This window comes from Loxodonta africana, chromosome 12 (genome assembly GCF_030014295.1).
Source record: "Loxodonta africana isolate mLoxAfr1 chromosome 12, mLoxAfr1.hap2, whole genome shotgun sequence".
Taxonomy (NCBI): domain Eukaryota; kingdom Metazoa; phylum Chordata; class Mammalia; order Proboscidea; family Elephantidae; genus Loxodonta; species Loxodonta africana.
The window spans coordinates 7,676,728-7,701,380 of record NC_087353.1 but is presented as its reverse complement, the minus strand read 5'-3'; positions in this window follow the sequence as shown (position 1 = coordinate 7,701,380).

Genomic DNA, 24,653 nt, shown 5'->3' with positions numbered 1-24,653 from the left:
TAAGTAAGGCAAAAGTCACAGATTTAGATTGATGATAGGAAAAAACCTGTATCTGTGGTTTCTTACCAGTTTCCTTGGGTGGCATCATATTGATCACTGCAGAAATTATTTTAACTTGGCTGTGCTTCAATGTGATGTAATCAGCTTATATTGTTGCTTGTCAGAAAACAGGCCTATGAAATTCATTATTGGGCCTTTCAAGTCTGTCACTGAGGATCTTATTCCACAAAATTGGCAAAGACCTTTGTATGACCTTGACTGAAATCCCTGTCTGCTGATTTTATTACCAAGATGAGCAACACATTCCCTGAGCGAAGAGTTTGTTTCATCTCATGGACCCTGAATAAAGAAGTCTGATAATGGTTCCCTTTTGGCAGACCTTTTTAGAAAGCTTGGAAGCCAATCTGTGGCAAACTCATACGTTTATGTCATCATAGTTTCCATTTTAAATTTTATTCCTTTTATTGCTGAATAGTCCACCTTTTTTTTTTTCTTCATCTTAATTATAACTCCGTTTCCTTTATTACATTTTTGCATGACTAACCAAGATCTCCTGTGGTAAGTAGGTAGAGAAATAGAGAATTCCTGTGCCAAAGGTCTCTGCTCTTCCAGTGTAGACTGCTGGCCCGATTGCCACTAAGTAAAACTTCCATTTTTCAAACGCCCCAGCTGGGGTCAACCAAAGTCAAAATTAAGGAGTGAAAACTTGGCTTTGCCACTCACTGCCATTTCTCAGTTCCCTTTCTTAATCTCTTAGTGGCTTTACTCTCAGCTTCAAATGACCCCCATCTCAAACTAAGGGTACACAGTTTCTTCTTCTATTCAGATTCCCCTCACCAAGTCTCTACTTCATAGCAATGAGTAGGAATGGGTGAGTCTGAGCTTCCGAAAGTATAGAACCTTGCCTTAATTTTCTCTGTCTCTGTACTACTATTAACGTCATGCTTAGGGCCTAGCAGATATCTGGTTGTTTAAAGAATGACTCAGATAAACCAACCTTTGCCATCTGCCTTAGTTTCCTCCTGTTGTTGTCAGGTGCCATCGAGTTCGTTCCAACTCACAGTGACCCTATGTACAGCAGAACAAAACACAGACCACTCCTGTGCCATGCTCACAATCCTTGTCATGCTTGAGCTCATTGTTGCAGCCGCTGTGTCAATCCATCTCTTTGGGGGTCTTCCTCTTTTTCAATGAGCCTCTACTTTACTAAACATGATGTTCTTCTTCAGGGATTGATCCCTCCTTAGTTTCCTAGTCTGCTGAAACACAAATACCCCTAGCAGGTGGCTTTAAAGAACAGAAATTTATCTTCTCACAGTTCCGGAGGCTAAAAGTCCGAATCAAGGTCTCAGCCATGTTGATTCCTTCTGTGAGCCTCTCTTCTATTTTCTGATGTCTGTTAGCAATCCTTGATGTTGTTTTGCTCGTAGTCAATTCTCAAGTGGCATCTATCTTCCCCTGTGTGTGTGTGTGTGTGTGTTCGTGTCTAATCTGCTCTTTTTGTAACTCAACACCTAAAGCCAAAGAAGGCAAATGAGGCAATCTTACGAGGTAAGGATGAAAGCTAAAAAAAAAAAAAATTGATGAACAGCAGTGATCTCTACCACACAGATATTCTGAGGTTTCTCAGAAAGAGAAAGGCGCCCTGCAGGCATCCTATGTGGGCTGTTTGCTCCAGAGATAATTTCAGAAATCATTGCAGGGCCTGCAAAGGAGATATTTCGGTTGTATTGGGACCCAATTAATCAAACCACATACTCCTTTTTGTACCATCTCTAGTTCAGATTCTTTCTAGAAGCATAGCGTAAAATGCTACAAACCTTAGGTTAACAACAAAGTTTCCCACTTTCAGTACTAGATTTTGGGCAGCTTATTTGTCAAAGACAACGTACAATGTTAGAAAGTCTAGGAACATTGGAACCACAAAGACCTAGGTTCAAATCCCAACTTCCACAATCTTTAGCAAGTTGGTAAACACTTCTGAATTCAAATTTTTATTAAAATGGGAGTTGTTTTGAGAACTAAGAAAATGTGTGAAAAAGAACTAAGACAGTTCTTAGAGTCTAATACGTTTTAGTTTCCTTTCATTATGCTCACCTGTGTTCTTGCTGCTCTTTGTTGGCCATAAAAAAATAATTGAGTGTTCATTGTATCCAGAGCGCTCATGGCCTAGGCACCATGAGGGAAGAATAGACTCAAAATGTATTTATTGAGCAACTACTGTGTAGGAGCTGGTGGCTCAGGAGCTTCGTAGATACAAAAAAACTCTAAAACCCTCTCTCAGAAAATCTGTGAGAAAGGTGGAGAAAAATATCAACCAATATAATGAAGTCTAAGTGTATAGCATAGTCAAAGTTCTATTCAGAACAGTGGACACTCACAGCTCTCTAGAACAGCACTGTCCAATATGGTGGCCATTAGCCACATGCGGCTATCAAGAATTCCAAATACAACTGGCCTGAATTGAAAAGTGCTGTAAGTATAAAATACACATTGGATTTCAAAGACTTAGCATGAATAAACCGGGTAGAATTTCTTGTTAATAATTTTTATATTGATTACATGTTGAAATAATATTTTGGAAACATTGGGTTGTCTTAGTTATCTAGTGCTACTATAACAGAAATACCACAGGTGGATAGCTTTAACAAACAGAAAAGTATTCTCTCACAGTCTAGGAAGCTAGAAGTACAAATTCAGGATGCCAGCTCCAGGGGAAGATTTTCTCTCCCTGTTGGCTCTGGGGGAAGGCTTCTTGTCATTAACCTTCCCCTGGTCTAGGAGCTTTTCAGCTCACGGAGCCCAGGTCCTAGTTCTTGTTTCTTGGTGATATGAGGTTCCACCTGTCTCTCTGCTGGCTTCTCTCTTTTATATCTCAAAAGACTTCGACTTAAAACACAACCTAATCTTATAGATTGAGTCCTGCCTCATAAACATAAATGCCAATAATCCTGCCTCATTAACATCATAGAGGTAGGATTTACAACACATAGAAAAATCACATCAGATGACAAAATGGTGGACAATCACACAATACTGGGAATCAAGGCCTAGCCAAGCTGACACACATTTTTGGGGGACACTATTCAATCCATAACATTTTTAAATAAAACATTTTATAAAATTAACTTCAAAAGTTTGTTTACCTTTTTAATCTAAAAATTAAAATTACATATGCGGCTCATATTATATGTCTATTGGACAGCACTGGTCTAGATCAGAATTTCTTAGCATTAGCACTTTTAAACTTTTGGGCCAGATATCCCTTTGCTGTGGGGAGCTATCCTGTGCATTGTAGGGTGTTTAGCAGCATCTCTACCCTAGATGCCAGTGGTACTTTCTTCCCCATTGTGACAACCAAAAACATCTCCAGGCACTGTCAAATGTCCCCTGGAAGATGAAAATCAACTCTGTTGAGCAGAAACATCGCAAGGGGAACGAGCGCCCAAGTTGCACCACCCCCAGTTTCAAGATGAAGAGTCACTGGTAGCAGCAATACATGAGCAGAAACGCCTTCCCCACTTTTGTCCAGCTGCCTCAGTCAGGAGCCTTTCATATGTGTGGTGCCTTAGAAAGTCATTCCACGCCTCATCTGGTGCACCCTTAGACTTGAGCCTGGGGCCAAGCGGACCCCAGGCCCCCACCCCTTGCTCTGCCTCTGCTGTTGAGTACCACAGGCTTAGAGTAAGCAAGGAAGAACTCAGAGCAGGTCAGAGGTGGATGGAGCTGTAGCTGACTCTCTGCTCTAAGGAGTTTATAGACAACCTGTGTTCATGAGGAAATGCCTTAAGACTTTTGTCAATGTCAGGCAAGTCCTGCCTCGTGTTCTTGTTAGGAGGTCAGGGAGTGTAGCCAAGACAGCAGCAACTATGTGACTGGGAAAACTGAGCTGCCGTTGTAGCTTTGTCTCTACCTGCTGTCCGACCTTTAGCAGGTCCATCTGCCAATGGGAATAATAATAATTCCTGCAGACAGAGTGGTTATGAAGCTGGAAGCAAAGGAATTGTTGCATGTGAGGAGCCCAAAAGCTTTGCTATATTAGAGGAACCCTGAGAATCCCACCATCCCACAGCTCTCCCACATTTGCTACTGCTTGAAGTTCTTTGAGAAAGAAAGCCATCACCCACTACAGTTTCCCTCTACCATGAGAAATTAAAGTTTAAAATGCAAATCACACAGAAGGGTCAAAGGGAGCCATGGTGGGATAAGCATCTGCCACAGCCAGGCTGGATGCGAAACACTTTATGTGCATGGACTCCTGTGACCTCCACATCCACTCTTGAGGTCAGCATCATCCTCATGTACATATGAGGAAACAGGTTCAGAAAGTTAGAGTCTTCTAAAAAATCCTAAATGGTAGAGGGAGCCAGGATTCAAACCCAGGTCTAGTTTAGACCCAAGCGCATGTTCTTTCTGCCATGCCAAAAACTCCTTAACTACTGCGCCCCACAGCCCCAGGTCACCCGTAGCTGAAGAGGGAGTGAGGGAGGTTCAAATGGATCAAATATTTCTGAAGAATTAATTCTTTATTCAAAAAAGCACTCACTCTCTGCACTCCTCCTGGAGAGCCAAACAGCAATGAAGAGTCCTGTAGTAAAGGAAGCTTTGTGGCCCTGGAGATTCCCAAAAGGACGTGTCCAGAGGACTGCGTAGCACTTATTAATATTCCTGCACTTCGGTTAGGTCTGAGTGCCCACCCTGCCACATGAAGGACCAAAGGCAGATAGAGCCTTACCTGCAATATGAGGAAACCAGAGAGAAAAAGGAGACCAAACCCATTGCCATTGAGTTGATTCCGACTCACAGTGACCCTGTAGGACAGAGTAGAATTGCCCCATAGGGTTTCCAAGTTGCAGCTGGTGGTTTCAAACTGCTGGCCTTTTGGTTAACAGCCAGATGCTTAACCACTGCACCACCAGGGATATGAGGGAGGAGAAAATAAATTCAGGTCATGGAGAGCCCAAGAAGGGTGAGGCAATGGGGAGGTGGAAACCAAAAGCAACAGGAGGCTCTGCCACTGAACCATGTACCTGGGCTCCCCGGGTGAATAAACCAAGCCAGTATGTCATCAAATCAATTCCACAGCACTCGGAATAGAACTGCACTCCGTGTGGTTTTCATGGTTGTGGCCTTTCAGAAGCAGATCATCAGTCTTTCTTCCCGGGCGCTGGGGGGAGCCCCGTGGGTGGGTCTGGACTGCTTAACCGTTTGTACCACTCGGGGCCACAGACGCCAAGCCGAAGCCTACCGCTGTGCAATTTACCTTGGCTTAACCGTTCGTGCCACTCGGGGCCACAGATGCCAAGGGGAGGCCTACCGCTGTGCAACATACCTTGGCTCCCTGGGTGAATAAACTCGGCAAACATGCTTGGCTTGAAATCGCACTTTCCCGATGCCCTGCTATGAACTGGTGTAATCCAAACAGGCGGGACAGATTCTCAGAAAGGATTAGAGGGTTTAAGTGTGCAGACTAGTCGAGGGTTTGAATTCATTCAGTCACTGCAAAATGTGGATGTCTGTGTTCAGTCCCTGGGTGTTTCTTATCTATTAGCTGGAGGATCCCAAGAGGCCAGTCACCTGGTTAAGTAAGGATTACATTCACTTCTCGTGCAGACTGGAGACTTTGCCCAGCCCGGAAATCGTTAGTGTGCCCACAGATAGCAAGGGGCAGTGCGGCCTGCACAATGCTGCCTGTAACAAGATGACTTTGAAAAGACCCTCTCAGGGATGCCAGGCCTGTGAAACAGACCGATTTGCTTCTTGTTTGTACAGCAAATTACATTTTCAAATAACATATCATAACAGATTAAACCTGAAAAATCTTTCTTTCCAGGCCAGTGAGTTCTTTATAGGATTATTCAGTCCAAGAGGGCTCCTGACCTCCCCTGCTGTCAAGGTCAGGAGAAAAAAGCATCCCATAGATAACCTCCCGAGTCCCCATCTGAACGTGAAATGCAGCCCCTCACACACAGCACAGAGCACCCCGGCATGGCCATTACATCTGAGAGCTACAGCTGCCCAGAGGAGGTGATCTATAATTACCTTTCCCTAGGGGACTCAGCAAGGTTTTATTTTAAAGCAAGTAGTGCACACTTAACCCAAACCAATGAGTTCTCTTTTATTTATTTATTTTAACTTGGAATGTCTAAAAACCAAAAACCAAGCTTATTGCCATTGAGTTGATTCTGACCCATGGCAACCCTATAGGACAGAGTAGAATTACCCCATAGGGTTTCCAAGGAGCGGCTGATGGATTTGAACTGCTGACCTTTTAGTTAGCAGCAGTAGCTCTCAACCAGTGTGCCACCACTGCTTCTGAAATGACTAGAGAGGTTCATTTAAGGCTCTTTTTCCTTATGGCCTAGTTTCTCTGCAGAAAAAAAAATGCTTGATTGCTTCAGCTGCTGAGTCTTGTGAACACATTTTTATCAGTCAATGAAATGCTACATACATTCAAATGATGTACACTTGAGGGGGAGGGGGTATTCAATTTCCCATGGATCCAAGAAAGAGCTAATCTTTAGACAGGAAGTCAGGAGAAAGGGGGCTAGCATGCTTTTCAATCTATCATGAGTTTTGGGGCAGAGGTGTCTACGAACGACCAATGGAAACTGAGATATTTTGCTTTCTGGAGCCACAGTCTGTCTACATTCTACTGCTACAGCAGCCGCCACCCCTTCTCTTCCTCCTTTTAGTTTCCAGGCTCCTAGCTGTGTCATTGACTGGGATGCCCCATAATGGTAGATGGCCAAGTGTTCAGTGTGGATTCAGAAGCTCAGAGAAGGCCTGTCTGACTCCCTGAAACCTTTTTTCTAATGACTTGCACGTGCATAAAATCCACCATAAGGGAATCAGTCCTTTGGCTGAAAAGCTAACAAGTAGTAGAAGAATTAATAGCGCTTGCTCTGGGGTAAACCAGAGGGCATGATCAGGACCAGTTTATGGAAGTTTGTTCACTTAGCAAATATTTATTGAGCATTTAGTATGCACCTGGTGGTGCAGTGGTTAAAAGCGTAGCTGTTAACCAAACGGTCAGCAGTTCCAATCCACCAGCTCCTTCCTGGAAACTCTATGGAGCAGTTCTATGGGGTCACTATAAGTTGAAATTGACTCAAGAGCAATGGGTTTGGTTTTGGTTTTTAGTGTGCACCAAGCATTATGCTAGGAATTAGAGGTGAGGTAGTGAACAAGACAGCCAAGGATAATACATTCAACCAGGGAAGAAATATAATACATAGCTAATATATAAACAAGAAAATATCATATCATGAGCAATCTATGATAAAAATAAATCAATATATAACCAAGACTGACAGAGAGTTACGGGTAAGCTACTTTAGATTTCCTAGCTGGAAGAGGCCACTATGAGGCTGTGTCATTTCAGCAGAGATCTAAATCACAAAGAGAACAGAACAATGTGAAGACCTGGATAAGAGCTGTTCCAGGCAGAAGGAAGAGCAAGAGTAACGGCCTTAACAGTGAATGAGTTTGGGCTGTTTGCAGTTCAGAAAGAAGCCCAGTGTGGGTGGAACAATGTGATAAGAAAGAGATTGGTAGGGCATGAGTTTGGAAAGAAGAGTTCAGATTGCGTAGAGTCTTACAAAAAAAAAAATTTTTTTTCTTTTTTTTTTTGGCTCTGATAAAAAGTTTGGGGTTTGAAGTACTTCAAGCATGGATGTGACATAACCTGATTTGCATCTTTAAAGGATTGCTCTTGTAGTAGAGAACGGATGAAGGCAGACAAACATGAGTAAGGAGGCTATGACAGCAGTTAATATAGATGAACATAGGTAAGGAGACGCGATACAGTCTGAATCAAGAGGACATGCTTTTCAATTGGATATTTGTGACGAGGAAGAGAGAAAAACAAAGCTGTAGCGACACAGATATGAGTAGTTATAGGAGGAATACTCCATGTATTAGAGCTTTCTGGAATTACCTTGGACAACATCAGAGGGCATGCTGTATACCACAGGCAAATCAAGCTTTCAGCAGGGGTGCTAGGAGGCAGCCTGAAACACTGACCAGTAAGAAGTGATAGCTACCTTAGCAGTTTTATTTTGAACCTATTAATTTTCTGCAAAATCCCTCTAGGGGAGGCTCCACATTTACCATCATCAGTTACTTAATCCTTATTTGGAAAAAATTCATCAGAACTTTTCTTATCTTTACTGAGCATTAAGAGAGAGAAGAATAGTGAGTATGAGAATGGTGCACAGAACAAGATGAAAATGAAGCACAAAAGGGGAGGAGGAAGAGCTGATATTCGAAATGCTAGCATTGCTAACTTCCAAACGTTGATAGGGCAAGCCCCGTTTTCAACTTAAAATTAGCGTGACTGGTGAATGCAATTCAATTGAATATACAGCTATCATATAATTTACTCTAGACGCTATATGAGAAACTAGGAATGCAGAGGTGCAGACGACACAGTCACTGCCTGCAATGATCAAATAGCTACACTCTCAACGGGAGTAATGATAACTCGACTTTTAGCTAAAATTAACTTCAGAGGCTCTTTAACATTTTAAAATTTAAATATATAAAGTAAGGACCTCTGGGCAGAATAGAAACATGTAAAAAATGCAGGCACTTTCTAAAATTACAGCCTTCTTGCATAAGGATCAGTCAGGGAGATTTGGTGAGAATTTTGGTTTGTCAAAGAATAACACCATGTGCTCTGTGAAAGCAAAAGCAAAGGTTTTCATTGAAGTCACGATACAGTTTAAACTGGGGAAACCCACAGTCCACAAAGTGAAACCTCAGAGCTGTACTTTGCTGAAGTCACATAACCATATTTATACATAAAACTAGAAGTTAACAGTACAGAATTTCTGATAGGTCTTTGGTGATTTAGGGAAGTGGGAGGCAGGATATCTTGAAGCAGGGGTCTTAACATGATTGGTTTAAAGAGTCTTCGTTGATTAGTTACTCCTTGGTGATATGTGTACTTGGTGACTGTAGAGGCTTTACAGAGTGGTTACAAGACAATTCCAAGACATTCCTTTCGGGGAATATAGGGGTTAGATACACTGTTTGTATCAAGTTCCTTGGCAACAAACTGACAACATGCTTTCTTAGTTCAGTTACAAAGAAAACATTTCCTTATATACCAGATTAAGTCTGCTAAAAGGTTAACTTCTTAGAGTAGGACAGGCTTCTCGAAATGGAGTTTGAGTTCAGGCCTAAAGACAGGCATCATTTCATCATGTCAAGTGCCCCAAAGATTTTAATTTTAGGGTACTCTATCTAAGGTTCAGCTTAAAACGTTTAACCAAACATAGCAACGATTGTGAGGATGCCACAGGACCAGACAATGTTTCATTCTATTATATATAAGGTTGCCATGAGTTAGGGCACTAAAAACACCAACAAAATGTTTTTTAAATGGTATACACAAACAAATGTCCTAGGAAATACATGTTTTACCCTAGACTGACAGTTGCTTGGAAATCTTTAGGACTTATAAGCACTGTAGAATCAAGCCCATTCTTGCTCTCATCTAAGTGTATGTGTGTAAATGTTTATGATTTTGTGTTTGTTTTATTTTGTTTTTTATAATGGAAATTTATAAATACTTCAAAATTAAAGATAATAGCATATGAGACCACATGTACCCATCACCCTGCTTCAACAGTTATAAACCCTGGCTAACCCTGAAGATTTTTTTTTACCAACTTTTGGAGTCTGAAATTGATCACGCATGTAATCAACATGCATTAATAATTATTGGTGATTGGAATGTGAAAGTTGGAAACAAAGAAGAAGGATTAGTAGTTGGAAAATATGACCTTGATGGTAGAAATGACACCAAAGATCACACGATAGAATTTTGCAAGACCTATGACTTTGGTGGCATAGTGGCTAAGTGCTACAGCTGCTAACCAAAAGGTAGGCAGTTCAAGTCCACCAGACACTCCTTGGAAAGTCTATGGGGTAGTTCTACTCTGTCCCATAGGGCAGCTATGAGTCAGAATCGACTCAATGGCAGTGGGTTGGTTGGTTGATTGGTTATGACTTACTCATTGTAAATGCCTTTTTTCAACAACATAAACGGAGATTATACACATGGACTCACCAGATGGAAAACACAGGAATCAGATAGACTACATCTGTGGAAAGAAATGATGGAAAACTCATTTCAGTCAGAATAATGTAAAGGGCCAACTGTGGAACAGACCATTGGTTACTCAAATGCAAGTTCAAGTTGGAGCTGAAGAAAATTAGAACAAGTCCACAAAAGCCAAAATATGATCTTCAGTATATTCCACCCGAATTTAGAGACCATCTCAAGAATAGATTTGACACAACGAACACTAATGACCAAAGACCGGATGAGTTATGGAAAGATATCAAAGACATCACACATGAAGAAAACAAAAGGTTATTAAAAAGACAGGAAAGAAAAAGAAAATGGATGTCAGAAGAGATTCGAAAACTTGCCGTTGAATATAGAATAGCTAAAGTGAAAGGAAGAAATGATGAAGTAAAAGAGCTGAACAAAAGATTTCGAAGTTCAGCTGCAGAAGACAAAGTAAAGCATTGTAATGAAAAGTGTAAAGACCTGGAGTTAGAAAACCGAAAGGGAAGAACATGCTCAGCATTCCTCAAGCTGAAAGAATTGAAGAAAAAAATTCAGCCCTCGAGTTGTAATATTGAAGGAGTCTATGGGGGAAATATTGAACAACGTAGGGAGCATCAAAAGAAGATGGAAGGAATACACAGAGTTCAATCCATAACACCAGCCAACAGCACAAACAAGGCCTCAATTGTGTAACTCCAGTTGAGCCATTCCAGTCAGCTCAGCAATTCCAGCCATTCTAGCTGAGAAGTCAGGCAAGTGAATGAAAAGAACGTCTGGAATGTTCAGCCCCAGCAGGCATCACATGAAACGAAACTAGTAATTTCTGCTCTGCCCTGTCCAAATTCCTGACCCAGAGAAATGCAAGCAAAAAGAATTGGTGCTATTTTAGGCCACTAAGTTTGGTGTAATATGTTACACAGCCACTTAGAACCAACACATTAATGTTCTCATCTTCTCAAATGTCTTATAAGTATTTTTACAATTTTTTGTTTGAGTTGCAGGGTCCCTAAATATGATTAGTTGATAGGTCTACTCAGTCTTTTGTATTCTAAAATTTAACTCTCTACCTCATTTTTCAGAGCCCTGGTGATGCAGTGTTTAAGAGCTCAGCTGCTGACCAAAAAAAGTCAGCAGTTCAAATTCACCAGCTGCTCCTTGGAAACTCTATGGAGCAGTTCTACTCAGTCCTATAGGGTCGCTATGAGTCAGGACTGACTCGACGGCAACAGATTTGGGGCTTTTTTTTCCATCTCCTTTTTCCTCCTTACAATTTTTTATTCGAAACACTGGCTTGATTTTTCTACAAAATTTTCAGTAGTCTAGAAATTACTGATTGCCTTCCTTAGGGGTTAACATGTTTCACCATCTTGTGTACTTCCTGTAAATCAGTAGTTACATCTAGAGGTTTGACCATATTCAGGTCCTTTTTTTTTTCTCACTTTTTGGCAAGTGGTAAGAGACAAAACCCTGGAGGTTCCTTTCTTTCCTCTTTTGGTAGCTTACCAAAGAGCTGCTTCAGTTGAACTGAACTTGGAGAGTGAGCACAACTGACAGTCAAGACTGCCCCAAGCCTTTAAATATTCAAACCTTGGTCCTTGCTGTGCACACTCACAGCAATGTTCCTGGGCCTGGAGCTACTTGACATAGAGAAAAAAGATGTTTCCTAGCCCTACTTAGCTGTTGTAAGGTGCAGTCAACTCAGTTTTTCGACTCATAGTGACCTTACGTACAGCAGAACAAAACACTGCCTGGTCATGCACCATCCTCACAATTGTTATGCTTGAGCCCATTGTTGCAGCCACTGTGTTAATCCACCTGGTTGAGGGTCTTCCTCTTTTTTGCTGACCCTCTACTTTGTCAAGCATTATGTCTTTCTCCAGGGACTGATCCCTCCTGGTAACATGTCCAAAGTATGTGAGATGAAGTCTTGCCATCCTTGCTTCCAATGAGCATTCTGGCTGTACTTCTTCCAAGACAGATTTGTTCATTCTTCTAGCAGCCCATGGTATATTTAATGTTCTTCACCAGCACCATAGTTCAAAGGCATCAATTCTTCTTCAGTCTTCCTTATTCATTGTCCAGTTTTCACATGCATATGAGGTGATTGAAAACACCATGGCTTGGGTTAGGCACACTTTAGTCCTTAAAGTGACGTCTTTATTTTTTAACACTTTAAAGAGATCTGTTGCAGCAGATTTGCCCAATGCAACGCGTCGTTTGATTTCTTGACTCCTTATTTACAAATATGTAGCACCGTGTGGGGGCAGAGCTCGTTCTCACTCTGGGTGTGCTCTCTGTGTCTACCTAGCCTGCTGGCCAGGGCAGCCTCCTCCCTCTCTTGACCATGATGCATACAGAACTTCCAAGCCCAGCCTATACTGTACAACAATGAGTGATCAAGGACTCCATGTACTCTGCCACTTCCCTGTTATATGTTTTTACTCAAGAAGCCTTATATATCCAGTCATATTTTGGGCTTTTGGTTTGTTGTGTTTTCAGTATTGTTACTAACTTGTGGTTTTAAACCTTTGATGTGTTTCAATCCATTGTGGTTATTTTTCTTAATTGATTTCTCAAATTCTCACAACTTTGGCCAGTGGGGGCTTATCAGAATTGAATCCTTTTGACAAAACCTTAGTAGACTTTGATAGCTGTCTTGCTTTTTACTATGAGAACATGTTTTAGGTTCCTTCCTTGGACCTAGAATGCACCTTCCTACCAGAAGCCATAAATTATTTTAGTGGGAAGTTATACTTAAAGACTACAATATAGTCGTGAGGAGCTATTATTTATTCTGATCTGGTTACCATTTCTAGCTCTCTTCAATAGTTAGAGCTAGCCATATTATATTGGTAAAACCAATTCAAATTCAGGAGTATAGGGCATTTACTTAAACTCATCAATTGTACAACTATCTCCCTTTGATCAAACTAAAAATTTTCATTCTCAATGACATCAAAATACTCATTTGATCTATCCCGCTATGTAAATACATCAGTCTCAGAATAATAATACCAACACCTCCACTATAATCATTTTTAAATTTAATGGCTTCCTCCTATTATTATTATCATTGTTATTTTAAAAAAACCTATCACTGTTGAGTCAATTCTGACTCATGGCGGCCCTATAGAACAGGGTAGAACTGTCCCATAGGGTTTCCAAGGAGCACTCGGTGGATTCAAACTGCTGAGCTTTTGGTTAGCAGCTGTAGCTCTTAACCACTACACCACCAGGGTTTCCATTATTGTTATAACCACCAACCCACTGCCGAGTCGATTCCGACTCATAGTGACCCTATAGGACAGAGTAGAACTGCCCTGTAGAGTTTCCAAGGAGCGCCTGGCAGATTTGAACAGCTGACCGTTTGGTTAGCAGCCGTAGCACTTAAAAACTAACCACCACATATTTAAGTATTCAGGAAGGTCTATATTTTTATTCTGTTGGTTATCTTTATACCAACACCTTAATAAAATATCCTTAGCCCCTCTTTTTTATGGGTTTCTTATTATGAACAATATTCCAATTAGCCAATAACTTTATCTCCTGGTGAGCTACTTCTTTAAAGTTTACAGCCAAAAACCACTATGGACCAGTTCTACTCTGTAACACTTGAGGTTGCCATGATTTTTCTCTTTCAGGAAATCTTACTTTAATTGCAGTGTTTTACTATCTGCTCTGTTCCATTTGTCTTTATGTTATACATATGTTAGATCTCCTTTGCCTAACTTCTATAGCTACCACTTTCTAAAATCTTTTTATCTCTTCTTTCATTCTATTTTATCTTTAAAATTTTCTACCTTTCCAACTTCCATTTAAATAAGGGCACTTTTTTTCTGTTGTGCTTATTTACTATTGTGTTTCTTCTGGTTTGGTCTTCATTTCATATATGTAAACCAAAAACCAGTGTCATCAAGTCAATTCCAACTCATAGGGACTCTATAGGACAGAGTAGAACTGCCTCATAGAGCTTCCAAGGAGCGCCTGGCGGACTCGAACTGCCGACCCTTTGGTTAGCAGCCAGAGCACTTAACCACTATGCCACCAGGGTTTCGTTCATATATACATTAACCAAAAAAGCCAAACCCATTGGCATCGAGTCTATTATATATATATGTCTCCAATTTCTCCTGGTTTTTTTTTTTTACCTTTGTTACCTCTTATTTTAATTCTTCCTTTTTTTAAATCACCTTGTTTCTGACATTTTGTTTCTAATTTTTTTCTCTCATATCTGACATTATTTCTTAATTTCTTTCAGGTAATATTGAAATATAAAATTAGAGTTTTTCATTAATTTTTTTGCATGCTTTTCTGACATGTTTTTATTGTTGATGGGGATTTGAAAATGTCTGTATAGAATTTCCCATGATTGTTTTCTGTTGCTTATTTTTAAAGAAATGCGTTTTCCTGAACATTTAGGTGAGAGAGGTGGGCCAGGGTAGCTTTTCAATCTTCACAATTCTATTGCTCCTTCTTTTATCATTTTCACAAAGTGATAAGCAATTTCTATAGTCAGAAATCAACCTTCAGAAACCAAACTTCTCAGCTTCCTTCCCTGATTTTATATGGAGTGCCCCCCGCCTCCCCGCCCTTATCATTCCTGTCCTGCTCAATTTAAATTCTATTCCCAGCAGTTTCTCCTCAGCGCTGGACTCTATGTTGTATAGGAGCTTTGGTTTGTTAGCTGTGAAAGTTTATAGGTCACGGGTTGCTTCATAACTGTCAGATTCTATCACATTCAAGTACCTTTGCACACAATTGCAAATTGTACCTTCAGGAACTCCTTTTAGTTTAGGCTTCTCTTCTCAGACTGATCTGCTACACTCTTCAGTGAATTCTTATTGACAATTTTGACATATTTCTGTTCAGAGGGCCACTGAAATTCCAGTCTTCCTCTTCTACTTCCTCAAAGATGCTTGCAGTTGTAGGTGGTTTGTCCCTGCCCAGTCTTATCTGGGATTCAGGGAAATACTTCATCCCTTAATTTTGTTGTAGATATTCTAGTTTTGTTATTAAATCTAATGCATGTACGTTTCTGGTACAATTTTAAGGAATACAAAAACAATTCTGCACTGGTATCACCTTCTTGGAAACCCTTGTGGTGCAGCGGTCAAGAGCTATGGCTCCTAGCCAAAAGGCCGGCAGTTTGAATCAACCAGGTGCTCACTGGAAACTCTATGGGGCAGCTCTACTCTGTACTATAGGGTCACTATGAGTCAGAATAGGCTCGAAGGCACAGGTTTTATCACCTTCTAAGAATCCTTCTTAAATATGTTTTTAGCTCTTTAAAGAAAATCATTGTTGTTGTGTACCATGAAGTCAATTCTGACTCATAGTGACCTTGTAGGACTGAGTAGATATGCCTCAAGGTGTTTTCTAGGCTGTAATCTTTATAGGAGCAGATTGCAAGGTCTTTGCTCTGGGAGAGTTGTTGGTAGTTTTGAATCACTAACCTTCTGTAGCAGCTACGTGTTTAACCACTGCTGTACAAGTCTCTTCTAAAGAAAATTGGAACAGGGTTAATTGTAGAAAAGATGAAATTAGTGCTATACATATTATGTTTGTTTACTTCTCTGCACAAATATCACATATGTTTCTAAGTATCAAATGGAAAATAATTCATCATTGTCATTCTGTACAATATAATCATTCAGTTAAATTCAAATTTCAGTGCATCTTCCTGGTACTCAGAATTCTCTGGCAGTCTGTTCTTATCTGCACTGTATTCCTGAGATTTCTCATCCACCAAAATTATGAAATAATTTTCCTAACCACAAAGCAGATTCTTGGCTAATATTCTTCTGTCTTCACACAGTACTGGTCATCACATCTCCAGAAGTAGATAAGAAAACTGAAGATCAAGTCACGAAATTATTTTTGTATCTCAACTTACCCTAACTAAGGAGGTTAGGCTGTTTGATCTGAAAAGTAAAGGCCAAGAGGAGATGTACTCTACTTTAGCCAATGAATAGCATGGGAAAGAGGAACAAAGATTGTTCACCAAACCTCTCCCCCAGCTTCAGCCATTTATTCACTCATTCAACACGTTTTTACAGAGTATCAATAATGTCGCGAGCAGCATTCTGGTCACCACATTACAAGGTGAATAAGAGTGGTCCCAGTTCTTAAGGAAATCACAGTTGAGGGTGGAAAGCAGATGAGTAAGTAAATCATTGCAATTGTGAATTTAAAATCTATAATAATAAACACATGCAAAGTGTTAAGGGAGTGTTACAACAGAAGAAGCAAATTCTGCCTGGGGAAATTGGGAAAAGCTCTACAGATGAGTTGACATTTAAAGGGGCTTTGATGACCTTATTAGTGTTGAAAAACAGGCTGGCATTCCAGGCTAAGAAACAACTTGTAAAACCACATAAACATGAATGAAAGAACAGGATTTTTGAGAGCACTGTGAGTGGTTGGGTGTGGCTAAAACATAAAGAGGAATGGTTGGAGAGAGAGATAGGAACATGGAGAAAGGGGTGTGGAGGAAATGGAAATGGGGAAGTAAAATGAATCCTAACTGAGAACATACTTCTGCAGGATTTCTTCTGCAGAAAAAGGTGAGGCCTTGGAGATTTTTAACAATTAGATCTGTTTTTAAGAAATCAGTTCTACCTTTTAGAAAGACCTATTTTTTAAAACCATATTGAGGAACGCTGTTTTACTCCCAAGAACACTGTGCATGTAAACATTATATGTGTCACTTGTATTTCTTCCTACACTGATTTATAAACTTGAGAGTCAAGGTTGCATTTGTCTTCTTTTACCTTTCTTGCAATCTGCAAGTGACTTAGGAGTTAAAATTGGAGCCATTATTCTTTGTCCTTGACTATAAAGAATGTAACCCAGCTGCAGCTGGTCCACAAGGACTCACAAGGACACATCAACTGGGCCTCGAGGTATAAAAACCATAGCTAGCACAATCTTGGGAAACATCTTTTAGGGAAACTTTTACATAAACAAACCCTTAGACAGAGCACAAAAGGCCCACTTAATTTCCACGCTTATCTTTCTTATCAGCATTTAGTAACCAGTAAGATTTGTTGGACCAATGAAGACCCTCCTCCTGACAGTCATCACTGAAACCTGTACCAATGATTATTAAGAAAGACAATTCAAAATGTAGAATCCCAGCAATTTGGCAGTGTTTAGCCAATCTGTGAAAGAGTGACGCTTTTCATGATTTTACCCACTTGCACAAGACTTTTAGAACTTCACACACAAGCATTCATCAGCAACCTGAGTTTGAAGGTGAGTTTTAGTATTACCAGTTAGAGCTCTTACAATCGCTAGAGCGCTGCCTAAGTCATCTGTTCCAGCTCCCAACCCAAGCCAGAGTTGTGTCTCCAACATTTAGACAGAAAGTTCTCTGCTAGCCTGCCAAAACAAGGAGTTTAAGCCTCGCCATCTATGCTGGAAAATGGCACGTTGGAAATGCTCGAAAATCCCAGAAAATTGATTCCAAGGTGTGAACGTACACCAGTGCCTCCTCTTCCCTGTCGCCATCCCTATCCTTCCTTACCCTGCACACCGCTGTACATTGGGTACCACGGTGGCTACTGCAGACTGCCCTGGCTGGAGCCACACGCTGCTAGTCGTAGCAGATGTGAAAGGGAACCCTTAAATCACACAACCTTGTGAGGCAATGAAAACATCCAAGCTCGGGAGATTTGCACAGCGTTGGAAGGAAGCTTTTTGCTTGAGGAGCAATCCTTTCCCTTCGTTCTGTGCCTAGAGATTTCTAAACTCTCTCCCCTCTAAATGGGCCGAGTAACAGGCATTTTCCAAGAGATTGCTCTTTGCCCACTAATCTCTATCTCATTTCCAGGGTTCGCAGTGGAAAACAGTTTTCAGAAATGCTCCAGTTGGTCTCTATTCTTGGGATCAAACCTAACATAAGAACCAATTTCTAAGCAATCCAGCAACTGACAGCTTTCTCCCAAGTGGAAAAATTGTCTGCTGCACTCTACTGTTCTTTGGGACGGCTCTCTACCAGCAGGGAGCTAATGGCTCATGTCTCTCGTAGAAGAACTGAAGCAAGAGAGGGCCAAATGCTGAATTTCCATGAGCAAGGCAATTCTGCAAAGTCAACGCAGTCGAATTATTTCTCACACTGATGATCTGGGCTTGTGGGAGGGGAATCAAATAAAAGATCAGCTGGTTTTTTGTTTTTTTTTTTAAGTTTTCAACATGTGGGAGGACAAAGTAGTTGAAAAGGATTAACCAAGACTGACCCTCAGGCTAATCCCAAGCTGGATGGCAGGGAACTGGCTTGGATCAACCCTCAGCAGGAGAAACTGGGCAGGCACCCATCTTCCCACAGACACTCACAGCTGCCTTTCCAGGTGACTGCTGTGAAGAGCTGCATCTTAAGTCCAGAGTGGCTAGTGCCCAGGCAATTTGTTTATGCAGGACAGTCTCATAAAATGCCCACCTCATGCCACTCCACAGGATGTCGGTAGGTCAGGACCACGCGTGCCCTACCCTTCTCCTGCTTGACGCCCCCTGTCCTTAGCACCTCGACGGTACAAAAGAAGCGAGCATTCGCCTTCTGCCTCAGTCACTGGAAGCGTGATTGTCAGTGTCTTCGGGCTTTAGTTTCCTCAGCTCTAAAATGAACAAGTTTGATTCTAATGGTGATATCAAACTTTTGCCCCCTCAGCAATGGACACTTCAAAGATTTTCCTACTCAGAGCCTCATTAGCGGAATCACTGGAGAACCTCCCAGGACCGTAGGTCTTGGAGCCCCCTTTGACCTCCTGGTTTGCCCTCATTTCTCCTTTCCATCATCCTCAGCAGCCCCTGGGATGCTCCCATTACCTCAGAGTTCAGCATGTGAAACAATGGATTGGCTGCTTTTTTCCTTTGTATTTGGTTCTAACACCAGGTGATTAGGTTGAGATTTTCAGACAGCTACCGATCCAGTGCTCCGGAAACTTCCATCCTAAAAAGCAGCTTTTCCTCTTTATACGTCCCCTGCACCCAAGAGCAAAGCTGTAAACTGGATGAAACGTTATTAGCTTCCCTCCTCTGCTTGCTGTCTGCCTCACACTCCTCCAGCTGCTCTCTGAAACCAGGCAGCAAGCAGTGCCCTGGGCTCAACTCCAGCCCTTCAGGTGGCTCTGTGCTCACACCCATCGACTGTTCTGTTCCATGTTCTTGCCGGGCCCTTGCTGGTTCCCAATCTCTGTGGTACTTTTTTCCGTGCATCTGGAGTCATTTGACTACCTACCTATATAACCTGGAGCCCTAGTGGTACAGTGGTTAGTGGTTCAGCTGCTAACCAAAAGGTTGGCAGTTTGAATTCACCAACCACTCCCTGGAAACGCTAGGGGGCAGTTCAGCTCTGTTCTACAGGGTCGCTATGAGTCGCAATCAACTCCACAGAACACAACAACAATCCCCAAATAACAAGCCTTTGAGTGTTATTACCAAAAAACACACAAAACCAAATCCTCTGCCGTCTAGCTGGCTCCGATACATAGAGACCCCTTCGGGTTTTCAGGTCAGTTAATCTCTATGAAAGCAGACTGCCACGCCTTTCTCCCACAGAGGAGCTTGTGGGTTCGAACTGCTGAACTTTTCGTTAGCAGTCAAGCACTTTAACCACTTTGCCACCAGGGCTCCTCCCTAGAGTGTTACTACAGACTTATATAAATTAGAGCGTCTGAAACAAGTAGGCTACTTCTTTGCTTTTAATGTTCACTTTTTGTTTTACAGGGACATTTTCTTGAAACTGCTCAAAATCCTACCACGTGGGAGAGCGCCTGCTTAGGATATTGTGCTGTCAAAGAGTTAGGGTGACTAGCTTATAGCTTGTATAGGATAATCTTGGTTTAGACCTGTTGTCCTGGTGGTTATCTCAGGTGGTTAGACATCCCCCGCCCCAAAGTCTTGCTTTCTCCAAAATTTCCCTGCTTAGACAATCAGTTACATGGCAGTCCCCTAAAAAGGCAGTAGGCCCTAGTGGTGAAGAGTATGAGAGGCTGATCATAGACTCTGGAGCCAGACTGCCTGGGTGTGAGTCCCTGCTCCACCTTCTGCTTGCTGTGTAAACGCAGACAGGTGATGTAACCTCTCTGTGCCTCCGTTTCCTCATACCTGCCTCATGGTTTGTTTGAGGAGATGAAATCAGTTAACATCGGTGAAGCCACGCCAGGCACAGGGGAAATGTTTTGTAAGCGTTAAATAAATAAAAGTCACGGATGTCCAGAAACAAATGAGACAACGCCAGAGATAAAGATGTCCAGTGTTTGCTAATTAGATGTGATTTTCATCATATGCAGAGTGTGATCTACGCCTCAGCACTCTTGCCTGCTGTGAGGCAGTTCTTCACTGGGTCACCAGAGCATGACCCTAACTGGACACAGAGTGGACACTCCAGCCCCTGCAGGGGGCCAACCCATATCCTTCTGCATCCTCATTAGAGCTGTCCACAGCCAGGAAGTGTTCTCCTTGTATAAATGCATGGTTCATGAAAGTGCTGTCTTGGAGATAGCTTTCAGCGTTCACATATTTCTCAGTTCCCTTTTAGAAACGTCTAGAAAAGTAAGGTTCCCATGAATCAATAACTTGCTTTTTGAATTTTAATTTTGTTTCCAAAATTCCCAGAGGGAAAGAGAAAATAATTTTCAGTTAAAACTTTCTGGTGAATTGTAGAAGGGCCATGGATCTGTTCGTATGGCAAGTGACTTTACTTCTGAAACACAGATATAAGAGAGCTCTCAAACATCTGGGAAAGGAGTTTTCATTAAAAAAAAAAAGAATATTAAGCTCTAGCTATTTTAACTTTGGCTAATCATGAGAGGCCCCTTTAGATTAAACAAACAAAATATGGCCATTTTAACCACAGGGAGAAAGTAAAACCTTCCCTTTCTTTAACAGAGCATCATCTCTTGATAAGTAGACACACACACACACACATATACATTAAGCAAAGAAATTACCACTCCAGATTTATTCAAACTGGTTCAGTGCTCTGTTTCAATCTTGCGTCAAATGCTGGCTTGGAAAGATTTTTGTGTCATGTGTAATCTACAGTCTAATAATCCAAACAGATTGAATGTTGAGTCTGTAAGAATTTCTTCTTTTCCTACGATGTTTACTCATTTTAAAAGAAACTTTTTTTTTAAGAAGGTAAATGCCACACATTCAATTTTAAAATGTAAAATGACATATATTTTCTTACCAAGAGACACAAAATACTTTTTTTTTTTTCTTTTTCCTGATCAACAGGTTTTCATAGGGTAGATTCGTTATTTCTGTTGAAATCCCCTGGAAAGCCTGTCAATAGTGAGTCCTAAATACCCGTCCCCCATTCTCCTAGTCTTATATCTTCAGCTACACCCCATCGCCTCAAAACTGCAGTTTGCATTTCGCAGCCCACGGCTAGACGCTCTCCATGGATTACTCTCAACCTACTTTCCGTAATTTTTTTTCCAACTATGTGGATGGTATCAAGCTTGTCTCTTCATAATTCTCCTAATATGTTTTGTTTTTTTCTTTCTTTGGGTCTTTGTTTATGCCACTCCCTCCAATATAAATGCCAACCTCTTTCTCTCCAGCAATTAAAATATGACCCATGCTTCAAGGCCACCGCAGAAGATACACTGCACTATTTTATATACATATATTGTATATATATATGCATATATACATTTTAATATATATATTATATATATACAGAGAGAGGAGAGAGAAAGAAAGCCCTCGTGGTGCAATGGTTAAGCATGTGGCTGTTAACCAAAATGTCAGTGGTTCAAACCCACCAGCTGCTGCACAGGAGAAAGATGTGGCAGTCTGCTTCCATAACGATTACAGCCTAGGAAACTCTATGGGGTGCTTATAGCCTGTCTTATAGGGTTGCTCTGAGTCAGAATCGACTCAATAGCAACGGATTTTTTTTTTTTTTTTTGCTTTTTTTTTTGATATATACATATGCATTTGTTGTTGTTGTTATTAAGTGCTGTCAAGTTGTTCCAAATCATAGTGACCCTATGTGCAACAGAATGGAACACTGCCTGGTCCTGCACCATCCTCACAATTGTTGTTATTTTTGAGCCCATTGTTGCAGCCTCTATGTCAGTCTCTCTCATTGAGGGTCTTCTTTTTCGCTGACACTCTACCAAGCATGATGTCCTTTTCCAGGGACTGACCCCCTGAGAACATGTCCAAAGTATGTGAGATATAGTCTTGCCATCTTTGCTTCTAAGGAGCTTTCTGGTATATATATATATAGATAAACATATATATATATACTGCTCTTGAATCAGGTGACCTGGGTTCAAACTCAAACTACTCCTTAAAACTGTGGGTGCTTAAATTACTTAAATTCTTTGAGCTTCGATTCCCTGAACAGTAAACGGACATCATTCAGGTGACAGCTTTTCCTTGTCACTTAGTTTGGGTCAGGCACTGTCTCAGATCCAGGGATCACAGAGAGCGAGATCCCTGAGCTCACGGACTCAGAAAATAGACACGCATAGACACGCATACTAAGAAGCACATAATTTCAGAGGGAGAGGAGTGTAATGAAGAGAAGCAAAACAGGACAAGAGGATACGGAGTAACAGGGGTAGGAGGAAACTGGCTATTTCAGATGGGATCATCAAAAAGGGGCCTCAGGTGATAACAGAGTAAAGCCCCAGCTAGTAGTAGAGATTGAAATGTGTGTGGGGAAAAATGTCCCAGTCAGCATGGCTAAAGGCCTTGAGGCGAGAATATCCTTTGTTGTTAGGTACCGTGAAGTCTGTTTCAACTCACGGCAACTCCACGTGACAGAGAATTGTTCCGTAGGGTTTTTTTTGGCTGTAATCTTTACAGAAGTCGATCTCCAGGTTTTTCTTTCCCTAGTATGGCTGGGTGAATTCAAACCACCAGCTAGCAGTCAAGAGTAAACAGGAAGACAAAAATGAAAGTAAGTATATTTCTACAGTTATACTAAAAAAAAAAAAAAAAAAGTTATACTAAATTAACATTATAAATTAATTATAAAAAATTAACAGTTATACTAGTTAATTTAATATGAGTTAACATTTGCATATTATAAATATCTCCTCTTCCAATATTCTGTCATTATCCCTTCAGAAGCGTAAGTCTCCCTTATTTTCCTTCTTTAGACTGGCATTCAAGGCCCACTGCTTTGAATCAGAAGTTCCCATAATTTAGAGCATACCCCTGAAATGACAAGAGTGTTCTAATGTTAAACCTTCCTTTTCTTGCTTCCTTTCTTTTCTTGTTACCTACCCTCACTGTCCCCCAGCACACCCATGTGTGTGTACACACACACGCACACACACAGGCACACACGCGCGTGCGCACACACACACACACACACATACACACAGCACAGGAGAAGAAAGTCTAAACAGAGAAGGGAAACAGCAGGTGCCAGGTGGCTCCTGTCCCTCACCGGGCAGATGGATCAATCCACGGATAAACATTGTCAAGTGTGTATATCCCTCTGAGTTTAAGGGTCTCAGGTTCTGAACCTCACAGAATATGTGTAAAAACATGTGGGCACCAAAATTCAGCCTAATTCTCTCAAAAAGATGTCTGCAGGTGGAATATCTACCATGCCACGTTAATCTTTGAAAGACGGGGAGATTTGGACTGTAAAACAATAATGCAAATTGCAGCCTCTATAGGAAATCCTTAAATTGATCTTCTGTCCTCATTTTTTCTACCTTATCCTTCAGATGTCTTCCTTCACATTCATTTGGGAGGACTCATTTCTAAATATAGAGAAGGAATGCGAGCTGGGGAGTATGGTATCATTTTTTATAAAGAACCAAAGGCAACGGTTTTACTTTTTCCTAAGTAATCACAAAACGAAATGGGCGCACTGTCAGGCACCAAATATGTACTGAGCACCTGTAAATGGTGAAGGATTTCAGCAATTTTACAGTACAAAACCTATTCTCAAAAAGCTTAAAACTGACTAGTGGTAACACAGAGTGTTTGTCAGCATAGCTGTTCCCAGTGGAGCCGATTACAGCATAAAACAAAACGAAAGCAATACATCGATTAAAAAATGTGTCTGATCATCTCCACTTGTACACTGTTACGACAAGCCCCAAGGGAGACGTAAAAATGTATAAGGCATTGTCTCTGCTTATGAGAAATTCTCAATAACAACAGTGATAAAAATTCCATACATTTTAATTCATAAAACGTTTTCACGTACATTGCCTGTTGTGGATTGAATTGTGTCCCCCCAAAATATCTGTTGACTTGGCTAGGCCATTATTCCCTGTATCCTGTGATTGTCTACCATTTTGTCATCTGCTGTGATTTTCCTACCTGTTGTAAATCTTACCTCTATGATGTTAATGAAGCAGGACTCAATCTACAAGATAAGATTGTGTTTTAAGCCAATCTCTTTTGGGATACAAAAGAGAGAAGTGAGCAGAGAGACTAGGGGAACTTATAACACCAAAAAAGTAACACTGGGAGCAGAATGTATCCTTTGAACCGAGGTTCCTGTGCTGAGAAACTCCCTGACCAGAGGAAGATTGATGACAAGGACCTTCCTCCAGAGCTGACAGAGAAAATCTTCCCCTGGAGC